Genomic DNA, 14,817 nt, shown 5'->3' with positions numbered 1-14,817 from the left:
TTTGCTCGACCCAAGTTCTACAGTAGGCTGGGCTAGGCCGTCTGCTTTTAATGGAAGTAGCCTAGGACGTTATTTTCACGTTATTTCTTGATAAGGTGTTTTCACGTTATTACATGAAAATATCATGAAATATCGCTTCCGTAGATCATAACTCGAACTCTCGCGATATTTTTTTTTATTCGTTTAAAGATTTAAAACACTTATTTTATTATGATGTGTGGTATAAAGGATTCTGTGCCAAAATACTATTTTGTAAGATGTTTACTTGTGTTAATTTTTTCGAACAAAATTAAAAAAAGAAAAAAAAAAAAAAACTTTCCTACCTACTGACCTTATTTTAGTATTTCATGTTACCAGAAACACACTTTTTTTTTTTTTTTGGCCTTACTTTTTTCTTTTTCAATGTTGACAGACAATTTGTTACAATTTCCCTCTCAGATAGCCTCAGAATGTCCCATTGGAGCATTTTTCAAAGGCTTTGCACGGCGGGGGGGGGGGGGGGGGGGGGCAACCGGCACCATCCCCCCCGCTTCGCTCCCTCGCCATGGTGAGCGCCCTCATACTAAATTTTTCTAGAAAAAACCCTGTATACTATCAACAGTATCACAAACCGACAGCCACGTGTTATCATGAATCGTTGAGAATTTCACAACATGAACAAAGGAAGCATATTTTACAACATTCAGACGTCAGAGACTCAGACACGGTTTACGGTAATCGCTAGATGCATTTCATGTTCACTTCATGTTATGAAGTGACTGAACAACAAATTGAAATATATATGCCAAAAAATGACATTTAACAATAATTTAAAAATATTTTGGGTTCTCCACCCTTATGAAACAGGATATTTTCTTCTAATTTGGGCGATTTTCGTAAGTTCTATTTTGGGCCTTTTGACAAGCCCGTAATTTGGGCGCCATTATACAGTATGTAATTGGGGCTGTATTTGCCCTTGTGTTATGTCAATGACACTCAAAGTTACACAGTAATGACATCGGATTCTGACATCAGCCATCTCAGTAACCAAATTTTAGTTTTGTTTTTCTTAACCAAAATGAGCTTGTGTGTATATCTTATAACATAGATCTTCATTTTCCTTGTTAAATGTATACTTACATGGTACTTGGTTAATTAATTGCAACTGATTGAACCAAATGATAAGACATAACTTGGTTTAAAATTTGGTCTCCCTGTGAAGCTGGTTTGGCATTGACTAGGAGACCAAATATGGCCACTGGGAGACCATTTGGTCTCCCAGTAACTATGTTAAAAAAAATGCTCTGGTAGAGTGAAATTTGTGGCTGAAAACACAGTTTTAATGAGAAATGTAGAGCATTTTTTTTAAAGCTGTGTACACTCTAGCTCGACTGCATAGACACCCATTATAAAGTCTGAATTTCTCCAGATTTGATCATGGTGATTGATCTGCGACTGATCAAAAAGTATACAACCTAGCAAAAAAGTTGAATGCCAGATCCACACAGGATAAATTTGTCTCCGTTTTAAAGTTTGAATCATGTCTCTAGGTGAAAGCATGCCAGAGCAGCGGATGTTTGAAAAACGTTGAAAATGTGCGATTTTTTCTTCATTTATTCCCATTGAAATGAATGGGAAATTTTGCGTGATTTTTTCGCGACTACGTCGCAAAAAAATCGTAGAATGCTGAACAAAGTAATAGCACACCTAGTCCGATCGAGCCGCACGTTTTGATGTATTGTTTCTGTGTGCGATGTACAGTTATTGGGTTATTCGAAATCGAAATTTGTATGGAAGATGAAGTTTAAGAAGAAGAAGAAACACGCAGAAGAAGAAGAGTTTGCAGTGCCTAATAAAGCCCTGCGTATAAAACCAGCCCTGAGTTAAAGTAAGAGGTTTCATTGCTGCCAGAGCTAATTGTTAGACACAGTTCTCTCTCTCCAGGGATCAGAGGCTTCGAGCTCAACACCATACGATTCTTCCAACAACAAGACCTCCCGGTTCGGGAAACCATGCCTAAAACAGTCCCCTATGATTTCATCCATTTTCATTTTCAGTGTGTAAAGCTTTCTGTTCAGCACACTGCAGAGGGGGTGATTCTGCCTGATTAGCTTAACAATAATAATAATAATAATAATAATAATAATTTTTAAAAATAAAAACCCCGAGAAAAAAAAGTCTGTAAGAAATCAAGTTGAAATTTTGAGAAATAAAAAGTTGGAATTGCGAGGAAGTCGCAATTTAGAGAAAGAGGGGAAAAAAACAACCCGTGATGGAAATAAACTTGAAGTGAAGATTTAAATACTTTCAATATACAACTAAACAGGTTAGCCAAACTACAACTCTCTCCTGAGTGGATAAATAGTGCACTATCTAGGGTGCACACGGCATTATTTCATACTGAACGTAGTTCCTGAAACAGTAAAGTGGAGATATATTTGGGATTCGACCACACACCTTCAGTTTAACTTACCTCAGGGTTTTAAATCCTCAGAGCCAGACACAATAACGTGTTTTTATTTTTATAACTCGAGGGGCTAAAGCGGCTCAGGCGAGCGGCGGTTTTTTCTTCTCCAGTGTTTTCTGGCGGTTGGAGAAGCAGCTACTGGACGCGTTACCGCCACCACCTGGACTGGAGCGGAGTTTCAGGGTGGAGGACGCCTATCCCAGCCCAACCCAGAAGCCAGTATCTCACTGGGCTGCGACAAATTGCGAACGTCATGCGCGAGAGAGTTTCAAAAGTGTCTTGAAACATTCGCGGGGCTTCTCAATTTCCTCGCATGAGTCGCAAAGTGTCGCTCCTTCATCGCTGATATTTTGAACATGTTCAGAAAATTAGTGCGACAAAATAAATAGCCGGGCGGCACGGTGGTGTAGTGGTTAGCGCTGTCGCCTCACAGCAAGAAGGTCCTGGGTTCGAGCCCTGGGGCTGGCGAGGGCCTTTCTGTGTGGAGTTTGCATGTTCTCCCCGTGTCCGCGTGGGTTTCCTCCAGGTACTCCGGTTTCCCCCACAGTCCAAAGACATGCAGGTGAGGTTAACTGGTGACTCTAAATTGACCGTAGGTGTGAATGTGAGTGTGAATGGTTGTCTGTGTCTATGTGTCGGCCCTGTGATGACCTGGCGACTTGTCCAGGGTGTACCTTGCCTTTCGCCCGTAGTCAGCTGGGATAGGCTCCAGCTTGCCTGTGACCCTGTAGAAGGATAAAGCGGCTAGAGATAATGAGATGAGAAAATAAATAGCCGCAAATGCATCGCTAGTGTCACAGGCGGAGCGGCTGTGGGGCAGCTGCTGGGCGAGCAGACATTTGGTGCTGTGTGTGTTTTCGTAATTATTCACTAATATAAATTGTTCAAGTTGTCCGAGAACATATCCAGAGGGGGGTTGAGGTGTGATCCGGGAGGAAGCAGGATGGCAGGCGAGGATGAGGGAGAAGAAATAGATGGTATGGAGCAAGGCATTGACCCGATACAGGCTAATGAAAGACGCACTGAAGCAGGTGAATTTCAGACGGTTAATCATAACAAGAGAAGGAAGGGACAATCATCTGAATTTGACGAGAGCAGTAGGGAGGAAGGTAAACCAACTGAATTAAAAGTAATACTTTGATTTCAATCCCCGTGTACTGTCAATCCCATAAAGGCCAGTGAAGAAGTTCACAAACTGGTCGGAAATGTTCTTGCAGTCTTGCCTTTGAGAGATGGTAATCTAATGATTGTTTGTCGAGATAGAGACCAGCAACAAGGTTTAATGAAGCGTAAGATATTCTTGGGGAAAGCGATTAAACCACAGGTGTGGGAAGAGAGAGGAAAAGTTTTGGGGGTGATTTCAGGAGTATCGACCGACATGTCTGAAGAAGAGATTAAAACTAATGTGAGGGGTGCACGAGTTATTAAAGTGAAGCGTCTACCTATCACAAGAAATGGAATTAAAAGTGCAAGTCTGTCTGTTATGCTGGTGATGGATGAGGATAAATTGCCAGACAGGATTAAAATTAGGTATGTCAGTTACAGCGTTAGACTATATATTCCCCCCCCCCCCCATGAGGTGTTACAAATGCCAAAGATTCGGACACATTGCCGCGGTATGCAGTGCTAAACCCCGCTGCGCCAAATGTGGGGGCGAACATGATTATGGCAAATGCGCTGAAGGTACAAAAATAAAATGCTGTAATTGTGGGGGCGAACATAGTGCGGCATATAAAGGGTGCGAGGAACACAAAAAAGCAGTGCAAGTACAGAATGTGCGAGCAAAGGAGAAATTGTCTTACGCCGAAGCTATTAAGAAAGTGAATAGCAAAGCAAAGCCCATCGCCCGAGTATTTTCTGCCTCCCAGCCTCTACCGCAAACATTTGTTCAAACTCCGAGACACAATGTCAACGACAACACCCTCATTGTAGACAAATGGAAATTTGTTGCATTTGTGGTGGAATGTATTAATTGTTCAGCAACAGTAGAAAGTAGGACACAAAAAACCTATATCATCATACGAGCAGCTAAGAAGTATCTTGGAATGGAAGATCTGTCCTTTGAAGCAATCAATGAAATACTAACAGCAAAGGTAAATGAAAGTCAGCAGTCATGTGGTGGTGGATTGTGATGGTACTGTCCATACTGCAGTGGAACGCCAGAAGCTTAATAGCAAATGGCCAAGAATTTAAGTATTTTATTGAAAAGCAACATGATAAACCAAACATCATATACGTACAGGAAACCTGGTTGAAACCATCACTGGACTTCAGAATATTTGGATACACAGCTATACGGGAGGATAGAGGTATAGGACCAGGAGGAGGAGTAGCTATGTTCATCCAGCAGGGTCTTAGTTATAAGCCTTTAAAATTAAATATAGAAGCGGAAGTTATTGGGACTGAAGTGTGGGCTGGGGATACAAAGTTTGAAGTGGTTAATTTTTACAATCCATGTCTAAAGATTACAAGAGAGCTACTTGAGAGAATCTGTGGGCAAGTAAGTAGCAAATTGATTTTTTGTGGGGATTTTAATGCCCACAACACACTATGGGGAAGTAATAGAACAGATGACAATGGGCAGGTAGTCGAAGAGTTTATGGATGATTGTAAGTTAGTGTGCATGAATGATGGAAGGGGGACAAGATTTGATGTGTTGCGTGGGGTGGACTCAGCCATAGATCTCACTATAGTATCAGAACAGGTAGCAGGAACCACTCAGTGGGAAGTGCTTAAAAACTCCTTAGGAAGTGATCACTTCCCTATTTTGGTCAAGATAAGAGAGCACTATGTTCATTTGGAGGACAATTTGCATCCTAGGTGGAATATGAGAGAGGCCAATTGGGGACTATATAGTATGAACGCGGATGTTAAACTTATGGGGGTTCTGTCACATGTCGGTGATGATGTCAAGGAATTGAATTCAGTGATCACGGCTATAATATGTGACACTGCAGAGGAAACCATAGGTAAATCCACTGGCGTCAGGCAAAGGAAAATGGTCCCTTGGTGGACAAATGATTGCAAAGCAGCTGTTAAGGCTAGGAACAAAGCATTAAGAAGATGAAATTAAATCACTCCTTTGATAATCTAATAGCATATAAACAAGCTCAGTCTAAAGCTCGAAGGATTATTAAAGACACTAAAAAGAAATACTGGAGGGAATTTTGTGGCACCCTTGGGTCAGATACTAAAATTGAGGATGTGTGGGGCATGATTAGGAAGATGGGAGGAATAAGGAGGGATTTTTCTTTGCCAGTACTTAAAGATAATGATTCTGAAGCAGTAACGAATACTGAAAAAGCAGAGATGCTTGCTGCAGTCTTTGTGAAAGTTCATAGCTCCCACAATCTGTCTACTGATGAACTAGTATGGAGGAAACAGGTGATACAGGATAATGCAGAACTATTGGGCAGGAAGGAAGTCAGTGATAACGCACTTGATAAAGATTTTACATTATTTGAGCTGAAGAGAGCTCTCATTGGTGCAAAAAATACTTCTCCAGGCAAAGATGGAGTATGTTATAAACTAATTGAACAGCTATCTGATATGTCTAAGAGTGTAATACTAAAACTGTATAATAAGGTGTGGGAACAGGGACGGCTACCTTCCTGTTGGAAGCATTCTATAATTGTCCCTATACCAAAGCCAGGCAAGGACAAAACGGAGGTCAGGAGCTATAGGCCAATAGCTCTAATGTCAAACTTGTGCAAATTAATGGAAAGAATGTTGACTAAGAGATTGGTGTATGAGATTGAAAGGAGAGGCCTTTTCTCTCCGCATCAGAGCGGTTTTAGGACTGGGCACACCACCATGGATCCAATTGTCATTTTAGAGAACGAAATTAGGAAGGCCCAGGTGAACAAGGAAATGAATGAATGAATTTATTTATTTCGAACATTTATTTATTAATGGTTTGGTTTTGGAAATGGAAATGGTTTTGGCAACCTTTTTCGACATAGAAAAAGCCTACGATATGTTATGGAAAGAGGGCCTTTTAATTAAACTGAACAAAATGGGAATTGGTGGGAAAATGTATAACTGGATTAAGGACTTTCTGAATAATAGGACTATAGAAGTGAGAGTTGGAGCAAGGTTTTCTGGTACATATAATATTGAAAATGGAACTCCACAAGGGAGTGTGTGCAGCCCTATGTTGTTTAATATTATGATTAATGATGTGTTTAATGATGTAGACCTTAGAATTGATAGGGCCCTCTATGCTGACGATGGGGCCCTATGGATGAGGGGTTAAAGTATCTGTAGCCTAAAGAGTAGGATGCAAGCTGCTATAAGTCAAGTGGAGAAATGGTTTCATGAGTGGGGTTTTCATTTGTCTGTAGAAAAGACGCAGGTCATTTGTTTCTCCAAAAAAAGGGTCAATCCTAAGATGGAGCTTAGATTGTATGGGCAGCTACTTAAGCAGGTAGAAAGTATAAGGTACTTAGGTGTATGGTTTGATGTGAAACTTTCCTTTAAAGTACATTTACAGAAAACAGTAGACAAATGTAAGAAGAGTATTAACATATTGAAATGTTTAGCAGGAAGTGACTGGGGGGCAACAAGTACATCCCTAAAAAGAATATACACTGCACTGATCAGACCGGCCCTTGATTATGGGTGTATAGTGTATAATTCAGCAACTAAGACTTCTCTTCTAGAACTGGACAGAGTGCAAGCTAAAGCCTTATGCACATGCTGTGGTGCCTTCAGGACCTCATCCATTCCAGCGCTTCAGGTGGAATCAGGGGAGATGCCACTGGATCTCAGAAGGCTTCAGTTATCAAGTATGTACTGGTTAACCCTTCAGGGACACAACGACAGTCACCCTACCAAAAGAGTACTTATGGATTGTTGGGAATATGGACATTCTGTACATAGCTTTGGGTGGGAGGGAAACCAGCCGGCAAATCAGGTGGGGTTAGGTGGTATCCTTGTATGTAAAACTTCTGCCAGACCGATCATTCCCCCTTGGTTTTTTTGTTTTCCCCAAGTCAACATGGAAGCAAAGGAGATTGTTAAAACTGGAGGTGTTTATCAGACTGTACAACATTATATTGATATAATGTTTGATGACACAGTCCAAATTTATACCGATGCTTCAAAGGACCAAGATGGCAAAACAGGTGCGGCAGTACACGTCCCTCAATTTAATGTTCAAATTACAAAAAGGACATCAGATTTTCTTTCAATTTTTTCAGCTGAAATGATAGCGATAATATTGGCCCTGCAATGGGTAGAGGAGACAAAACCCAGTAAAGCGGTAGTATGTTCAGACTCAATGTCTTCATTAATTAGTATTCTTAGCGGAAGGTCTTCAAACCATCAGGATCTTTTGGAAGAAATATATCAGATAATATACAAGATAACACAGCAAAAAACCTTGCTGCAGGTTTTTTTGGGTTCCTGCCCATAGAGAAATTCAGGGTAATGAGGCAGCAGATAAGTTGGCAAAAGAAGCAACTGGGGCTGAGCACGTAGAACTTGAAGTTCCTTTAAGTAGATTAGAAATGAAAATTATACTTAAGGAAAACATTAACAAATTGTGGCAGGATCGATGGGACCAAGAGGAAAGGGGAAGACATCTGTACAGCTTACAGAAGAAGGTTGGCATTAGATGGAGTGGGGAACTGAAACATAGAGAGGAGGTGTGGATTACAAGGCTGAGGATTGGACACACAGGTCTAAATAGTGGGTTACACATTGTGGGAAAGCACCAGACAGGAGCCTGTATGCATTGTGGAGAAAGGGAGGGAGTGGAACATGTTTTAGTTCACTGTTCAGCGTACTCTAATGAGAGGGAGAAGATGCAAAGGGCAATTAAGACACCCATATCACTGAGTACCTTGCTTAGTGCACCCAACAGACAGACAGCAGCTATAGTCAGGTATCTGATGGAAACAGGATTAGCCAATAGAGTCTGAAGTTTTCACTGCTCTCCACTTTTTTTTTTTATCAGTTTGATAAAGCAGTAGTATAACTCCCTCAAGGATTACACCTCAGCCCTGTAGATGGCGGTAGTGCACATCGTATGCAAGCTGCCAATAAAAAACACAGAAGAAGAAGCTGGTGTCGCAAAGCTGTCACGAACCCTTCTCAAGTCAGTTTCCGTGAGACAGGAAGTGCGAGTTCTTCAGCCAGTATCTCACTGGGCTGCGACAGCCTGCGACTAGTTGGAAACACAACAATTGCGATAAAATATGTGAATATCAGTTCAGTGTGATTCCAAGTGAAAATTGTCGCTAATTCCTATATTTTATCACAATTGTTGTGTCTCCAACTAGTCGCAGGCTGTCGCAGCCCAGTGAGATACTGACTTAACCCTCACACACTTCTACTAATAACAATTATAATGTAATTTTAAAAAGTGTAATGTTGCATGCCTGGACCCATTTGGTTGTTCTGAACATGTCTGGATTGGGGTTTTTTGTTTGTTTGTTTTCTGCCAGAAACTAAAATTCTGTGGGGCTGGAATAATAAAGACTCCTCTGAGGCACATAAAGCCAGCATCTTTTTTTTTTGTCACAATATATAAATACAGTTACAATAAAATGAAACGAGAAGCAGGTAATGATAAAATTTCTAAAACTAAATCTTGTGACAGGTGGACGCTACAGGACTTTCGTCCCAATTGATAAACTTTTCTGCTATAAATTAAAAAAAAAAAAAAAAAAAATATATATATATATATATATATATATATATATATATATATATATATATATATATAAGTCTTTATATAATTTGATCTTATTCTTCAAAATTATCAAAGTTGATGGGCTATAAAATAGGGTTCAATAGTCAAGTAAAGAGTTAATGAGGTCTGTACTGTGACAGTTGATTATGATAGTAGCTAATTGCATGTTTCTTAAATTGCGATAGTCTCAATTTTATTGACTTAGCTTCAGCTGGAAGCTTATTCCAGAGACCAACTGTTCTTGGGAGGAAGGTGGCTCTGTAGTAGGTTTGCTTGTGGTGTTGAGGCTGAATATAGTTATTTCTGTCAAAGTTCCTTGTGTTGTAGGAGGATGCAGAAGGTAGGAGGTGCTGTTTGAGGTCAGTGTCAATTAAGTTGTTTCTTATCTTGTATAGGAGAATAAGGTCAGTGATGTTCCTTCTATGCTCCAATGGTTGAAGCTGAAGTACGCGGAGTCTTTCAGTGTAGCACATGTCTTCTGGATAGTTCAGAATAAACTTTGTTGCCCTATGTTGAATATCTTCAATTAGCTTGATATGTTTCACAGTGTATGGTGACCATACACTGGAGACGTACTCAAGCTGCCATCTTACCAGCGAGCAATATAAAGTCTTCCTCATTGCCACCTCTTTAATGCGTCTTCCACAAGTTCTCTTCACCAGTCCTAGGGTCTTATTTGCCTTCGCACACTTATCCTCGATGTGCTTGTTCCATTTTAGGTCACTTGACACAGTAACACCAAGGTCTTTTGTTTCAGTTGCATATTCAAGGACCTGATTCAAAATTCAAGATGTTTATTTGTCATAAATGGTACACAATAACAGACACAGCGGTTTATTATTGGGTAATGAAATTCTTATTTTGCAACTGCCCAACCAAACTATGCTTACCAATATAAAAAGAAATATATATATAAAATATAAAGTGCATATGGAATGCAAAATATAAAAGTAGAATGAAAAATGAAGATAACATTGAAAAAAGGAGAGGCAAACAAACAATGTGCAAACATAGAGGTAGATATACCGTGCAATGTCTTGTGCAAAATTGCTAATATAATCCGTGGTTCAAAGCCTGATGGAAATATAGAGGTAGATGGTGATTATAATCCGTGGTTCAAAAGCCTGATGGCCTGGGGGTAAAAACTGTTTGTCAGTCTAGTAGTCCTTGCTTTCACACTCCTGTAGCGTCTGCCAGATGGTAGGAGCGTGAATAGTCTGTGTTGTGGGTGTGTTTGGTCCCTGATGATGCTCTGTGCCCTTTTTGTGACCCAGGTGTTGTAAATGTCCTGTAGTGGGGGGAGGACAGCTCCACAGATGAACTGTGCCATTTTAATGACACACTGGAGAGCCTTTCTGTCCTGAGTTGTGCAGTTCCCGTACCACACAGTGATGGAATTTGTCAGGACGCTCTCCACTGTGCACCTGTAGAAGTTGCTGAGGAGTTTGGTGGACAGTCCAAATTTCCTCAGCTTCCTCAGGAAGAAGAGTCTCTGTTGAGCCTTCTTGATGGTCTGCTGTTTGTTGTGTGTCCAGGTGAGATCCTCACTAATGTGAGTTCTGAGGAATTTAAATGTTTTCACCCTCTCCACCTGTGTCCCGTTGATGTGCAGCGAGGTGTGCTGGTCTCTCCTCCTCTTCCTCAGGTCAATAATCATCTCCTTGGTCTTCTCAGCATTCAAGGAGAGGTTATTTTCCTGGCACCAGGAGACCAGCTGAGCCACCTCCTCCCTGTAGGCTCTCTCATCTCCGCCGGTGATCAGTCCAATGATAGTGGTGTCGTCAGCGAACTTGATGATGGAAGTGTTGCTCTGGGTGGGGGTGCACTCGTAGGTGAAGAGGGTGTACAGGAGTGGACTGAGCACACAGCCTTGGGGGGGTCCCTGTGCTCACTGTCTTGGTGCTGGATGTTCTGGTACCGACTCTGACAGCCTGGGGTCTGTTTGTGAGAAAGTCCAGGACCCAGCAGCAGAGGGAGGATGTCAGTCCAAGGGTGGAGAGCTTCTCTGTCAGTCTGCTGGGGATGACGGTGTTGAAGGCTGAACTGTAGTCCACAAACAGCATTCGAACATAGGTGTCCCTGTGTTCCGGGTGTGACAAGGCTGTGTGTATGGCTGCATTGATGGCATCATCAGTTGAACGGTTCTGATGATATGCAAATTGAAGGGGGTCTATTGTGTCTGGGATGCCCTTTTTGATGTATGACATGACTATCCTCTCAAAACACTTCATTACAACTGAAGTGAGTGCAATTGGGCGATAGTCATTCAGGCATGTTATATTGTTTTTCTTTGGGAGGGGCACTATCCTGGTGGTCTTGAAGCATGTGGGCACAGAAGACATGGAGAGGGACAGGTTGAAAATGTCTGTGAAGACCTCTGCTAACTGTGTGGAGCAGGCCCTCAAAGCACAGCCGGGGATGTTGTCAGGGCTGGCTGCCTTTCGGGGGTTAGTCCTCCTGAAGACCTTGCTCACCTCGGTTATGGTCACAATAGGTGAAGAGCTCTGTGCTGCCTCTGTTGGTAGAATCCCTCTGTGTTGGTTGGTATTGAGGGTGTCAAAGCGATCATAGAACTCGTTCAGCTCATCTGGTGATGTGTTGTGGTTGGCTGTGACCCTGCTGTTCTTCTGCTGGAAGTTGGTGATGTGTTGCAGGCCCTGCCACATGCATCTGGAGTCTGAGGTGTTGTAATATCCTTCCAGCTTCAGTCTGTACTGCCTCTTGGCTTCCCTGATGGATCTGCGTAGGTCATATCTGGCCTTTTTATATCCATGTGCGTCACCAGAGGCAAAAGCAGTGGAGCGTGCATGTAACATGGAGCGTACTTCACTGTTAATCCAAGGTTTTTGGTTAGGATATATTTTGCAGTGCTTGGTGGGGACAATGTCATTAATACACGTACTGATGTAGCTGGTGACCACAGATGCATATTCCTCTAAATCCACAGAACAGTCTTCTCTCAAAGCAGCAGTCTTAAACACATCCCAGTTTGTAGAACTGAAGCAGGCCTAGAGCACCAGATCAGTTTCTTCATTCCAAACTTTAACAGTTTTACTCACTGGGGGGGGCTTGTTTGAGAAAGGCCTTGTAAGCTGGGTAGAGGAACACAGAGATGTGGTCAGACTGTCCAAAGTGGGGGCAGGACACAGCCTTGTAGCCATTTCTCACGTTGCTGTAGACATGGTCCAGGATGTTGTTGTCCCTTGTCGGAAAGCTCACGTGTTGATGGTACTTTGGTAGCACAGTCCTGAGGTTGCAGGTTGCAATGATTAAAATCCCCAGCAACGATGAACACAGCATCTGGGTGTGTGGTCTCGTATTTGCCGACGATGTCATGTAGTAGTCCTAGTGCTGTAGTGCGGTCGGCCCGCAGCAGGATGTAAACAGCCAGCATAAACACAGCACTGAACTCCCTTGGTAGATAAAAGGGTCTGCACTTCACCATCAGCACTTCAATGTCTGCACAACAGTGTTTTTCAACCACCTGTACATCTGTACACCATCTGTTGTTAACATAAACACACACACTGCCACCTTTGTTTTTACCGGAAGCAGATGTGCGGTCTCTGCGGAGCATGGAGTGGGTCTGTAGTTCAGTGGCCAGGTCTGGCAGGCTTGCAGTAGTTCAGGTTTCCATAAAAATCAGGGCACAACACTCTCTGATCTCACATTGAGATGTTAGCCTGGTTCTCAGCTCATCCATCTTATTCTCGAGCGAGCGAACGTTAGCTAGCAGAAGGCTAGGTAGCAGTGGTCTTGTAGCTCTAGCCTTTAGCCTAGCATGTAGCCCGCCTCTCTTACCGCGCCTCCATTTTGGGTGCGTGGATCGTCGGTCGTTTCGCCTACTCGAGTCTGGTGATGATGCGGCCTGCCGGATGGTGTCGGTGTAGCTTTGGTCGGTGTCAGCGATGAGAAGTCCAGAAGGACTGGACTGGGCCCGTGGTGAATTTTACCAATGTCCAGAAGTGTGTCTTTGCTGTAGGTGATTGTAGGACTCCCTATGTGTGGGTGGAGCACAGAGGATGGCAGGACAGAGATCAGGTTTATAATTTGGCTTTATTGCCACACTTTTCAGTCTAACAATAATCAATCGCACAGACACACACACAACCGGCATCTGGTTCAGGGATGAGCTCCTTCTGCTCTCGCTCTCCCTCCTCATATAGGGCGCGGTCACTGGGAAGACACACAAACAGGTTAATTGCTCTCAGGTGTAGTGATTCTGCCACTTACCTTCCCTGACTCCGCCCTCCTGTCACAGACCGGCGCTTGACCACGCCCCCGCTGCCACAGTGATCCTAATGTACAAGCACTGAGCATTTGTTAAAATCAAAATTACTAAAATAAACAATAAAGACAATCGGTGTCAGGAGTGCATCACAAACACGTTTGCCACGGGGGGTGCCATTTTAACTAGCACTGAACTAGTTACCAGTACCAAGATGGTACTGGTAATTAGCGGTTTGGATTCTTTTCTTAGACTTGTTGACAACTTTGCATTTGGAAGCGTTGAATGACATGTGCAAGTCAACACTCCAGCGGTGAATACAATCAATGTCATCTTGAAGGGATTCCTTACATGGTTCAGATTTGATAACTTTGTACAGCTTCGAGTCATCAGCAAAGAGGGCAAGTTTGGAGTCACCTTGTACATAATCTGGCATATCATTGACATAGATAAGAAAGAGAAGTGGTCCAAGTATGGAGCCTTGAGGAACACCAGATGATATGGGTAACCAGTCAGAATAAGCACCATCCAAGACGACACGCTGCTGTCTGTCACGCAAATAGCTCTTGAACCATTGAAGTAGAGATCCTGAGATCCCTTATGATTGCAGTATGAATAACAGCAATTGATGTGATACCTTATCAAATGCCTTTGATAGATCAAAATGAACCACATCAACTTCATTACCACTAGCTATACTTTCCACGATATCATGGTAGATTGTAATTAGCTGCGTCACTGTTGATTTCCTCTTTTGGAATCCATGTTGTAGGTGGTACAGATAAGGAAACAAATGGTGATGACAATGATCGAAGACACTCCATTCTAGCGTTTTAGAAATGATACTCAGTAGGGAGATCTGTTTGTAATTAGCAACGATAGATGCGTCATCTCGTTTATGAATAGGTGTTATGCTGGCGCATTTCCATTTATTAGTAACTGTTCCTAACGATAGAGACAAGTTGAACAGTCGACACAGTGATGGTGTGATAGCTTGAGCCATGTTCTTTAAAATCATCCCAGGGATTTCATCAGGTCCACTTGCTTTCTTTGGATCCAACAAGTATAGAGCTTTCATCACACCATCAAAAGTGAGCTGGATGCTTGACAAGCAAGGAATAAGTGTTGCAGTTGGAGTGTTGTCAGTGCTTGGAGGTGTTGTATCATGAGTAGTAAATACAGAATGGAAGAATGAATTCAGCAAGTTAGCTTTGTCAACACTGTTTGTCACAAAGGTTTGACCATCATGGAGGTACGTGGGACTAGTACGCTATGTCAGGGATGATTTGACAAGCAACCAAAAACGGTTGGGGTTCTCAAACAAAGAGTCTCTGAGCTTGGAGGCATGATCTTTCTTTTTGCAAGCAAGCTTCGGTTTGGTTTTTCATCAAAGGTCTTTAAATTTGGACCAGTCATTTGGGCAGCCAGTTCTTATTGCTTATCTAT

At 42.4% G+C, this 14,817-nt stretch overlaps 1 protein-coding gene across 2 annotated transcripts in view; it reads right to left on the bottom strand.

The window, feature by feature from the left end:
- The window catches only part of LOC132867689 (zinc finger protein 345-like), a 46,797-nt gene extending 44,189 nt beyond the window's left edge, over positions 1 to 2,608 (bottom strand). Inside the window, exon 1 of one of the 2 annotated variants that reach the window (XM_060900701.1) lies at positions 2,453 to 2,608. The gene's annotated coding sequence lies outside the window, so the exon portion shown is untranslated. The remainder of the gene's footprint in view (positions 1 to 2,452) is intronic. The other variant, XM_060900700.1, reaches the window with a different exon arrangement.
- Positions 2,609 to 14,817: the final 12,209 nt, after the last annotated feature.

Source organism: Neoarius graeffei, chromosome 19, assembly GCF_027579695.1.
Source record: "Neoarius graeffei isolate fNeoGra1 chromosome 19, fNeoGra1.pri, whole genome shotgun sequence".
Classification (NCBI taxonomy): domain Eukaryota; kingdom Metazoa; phylum Chordata; class Actinopteri; order Siluriformes; family Ariidae; genus Neoarius; species Neoarius graeffei.
The sequence above is the reverse complement of the archived record's forward strand: the minus strand, read 5'-3'. Positions and strand labels throughout refer to the sequence as shown.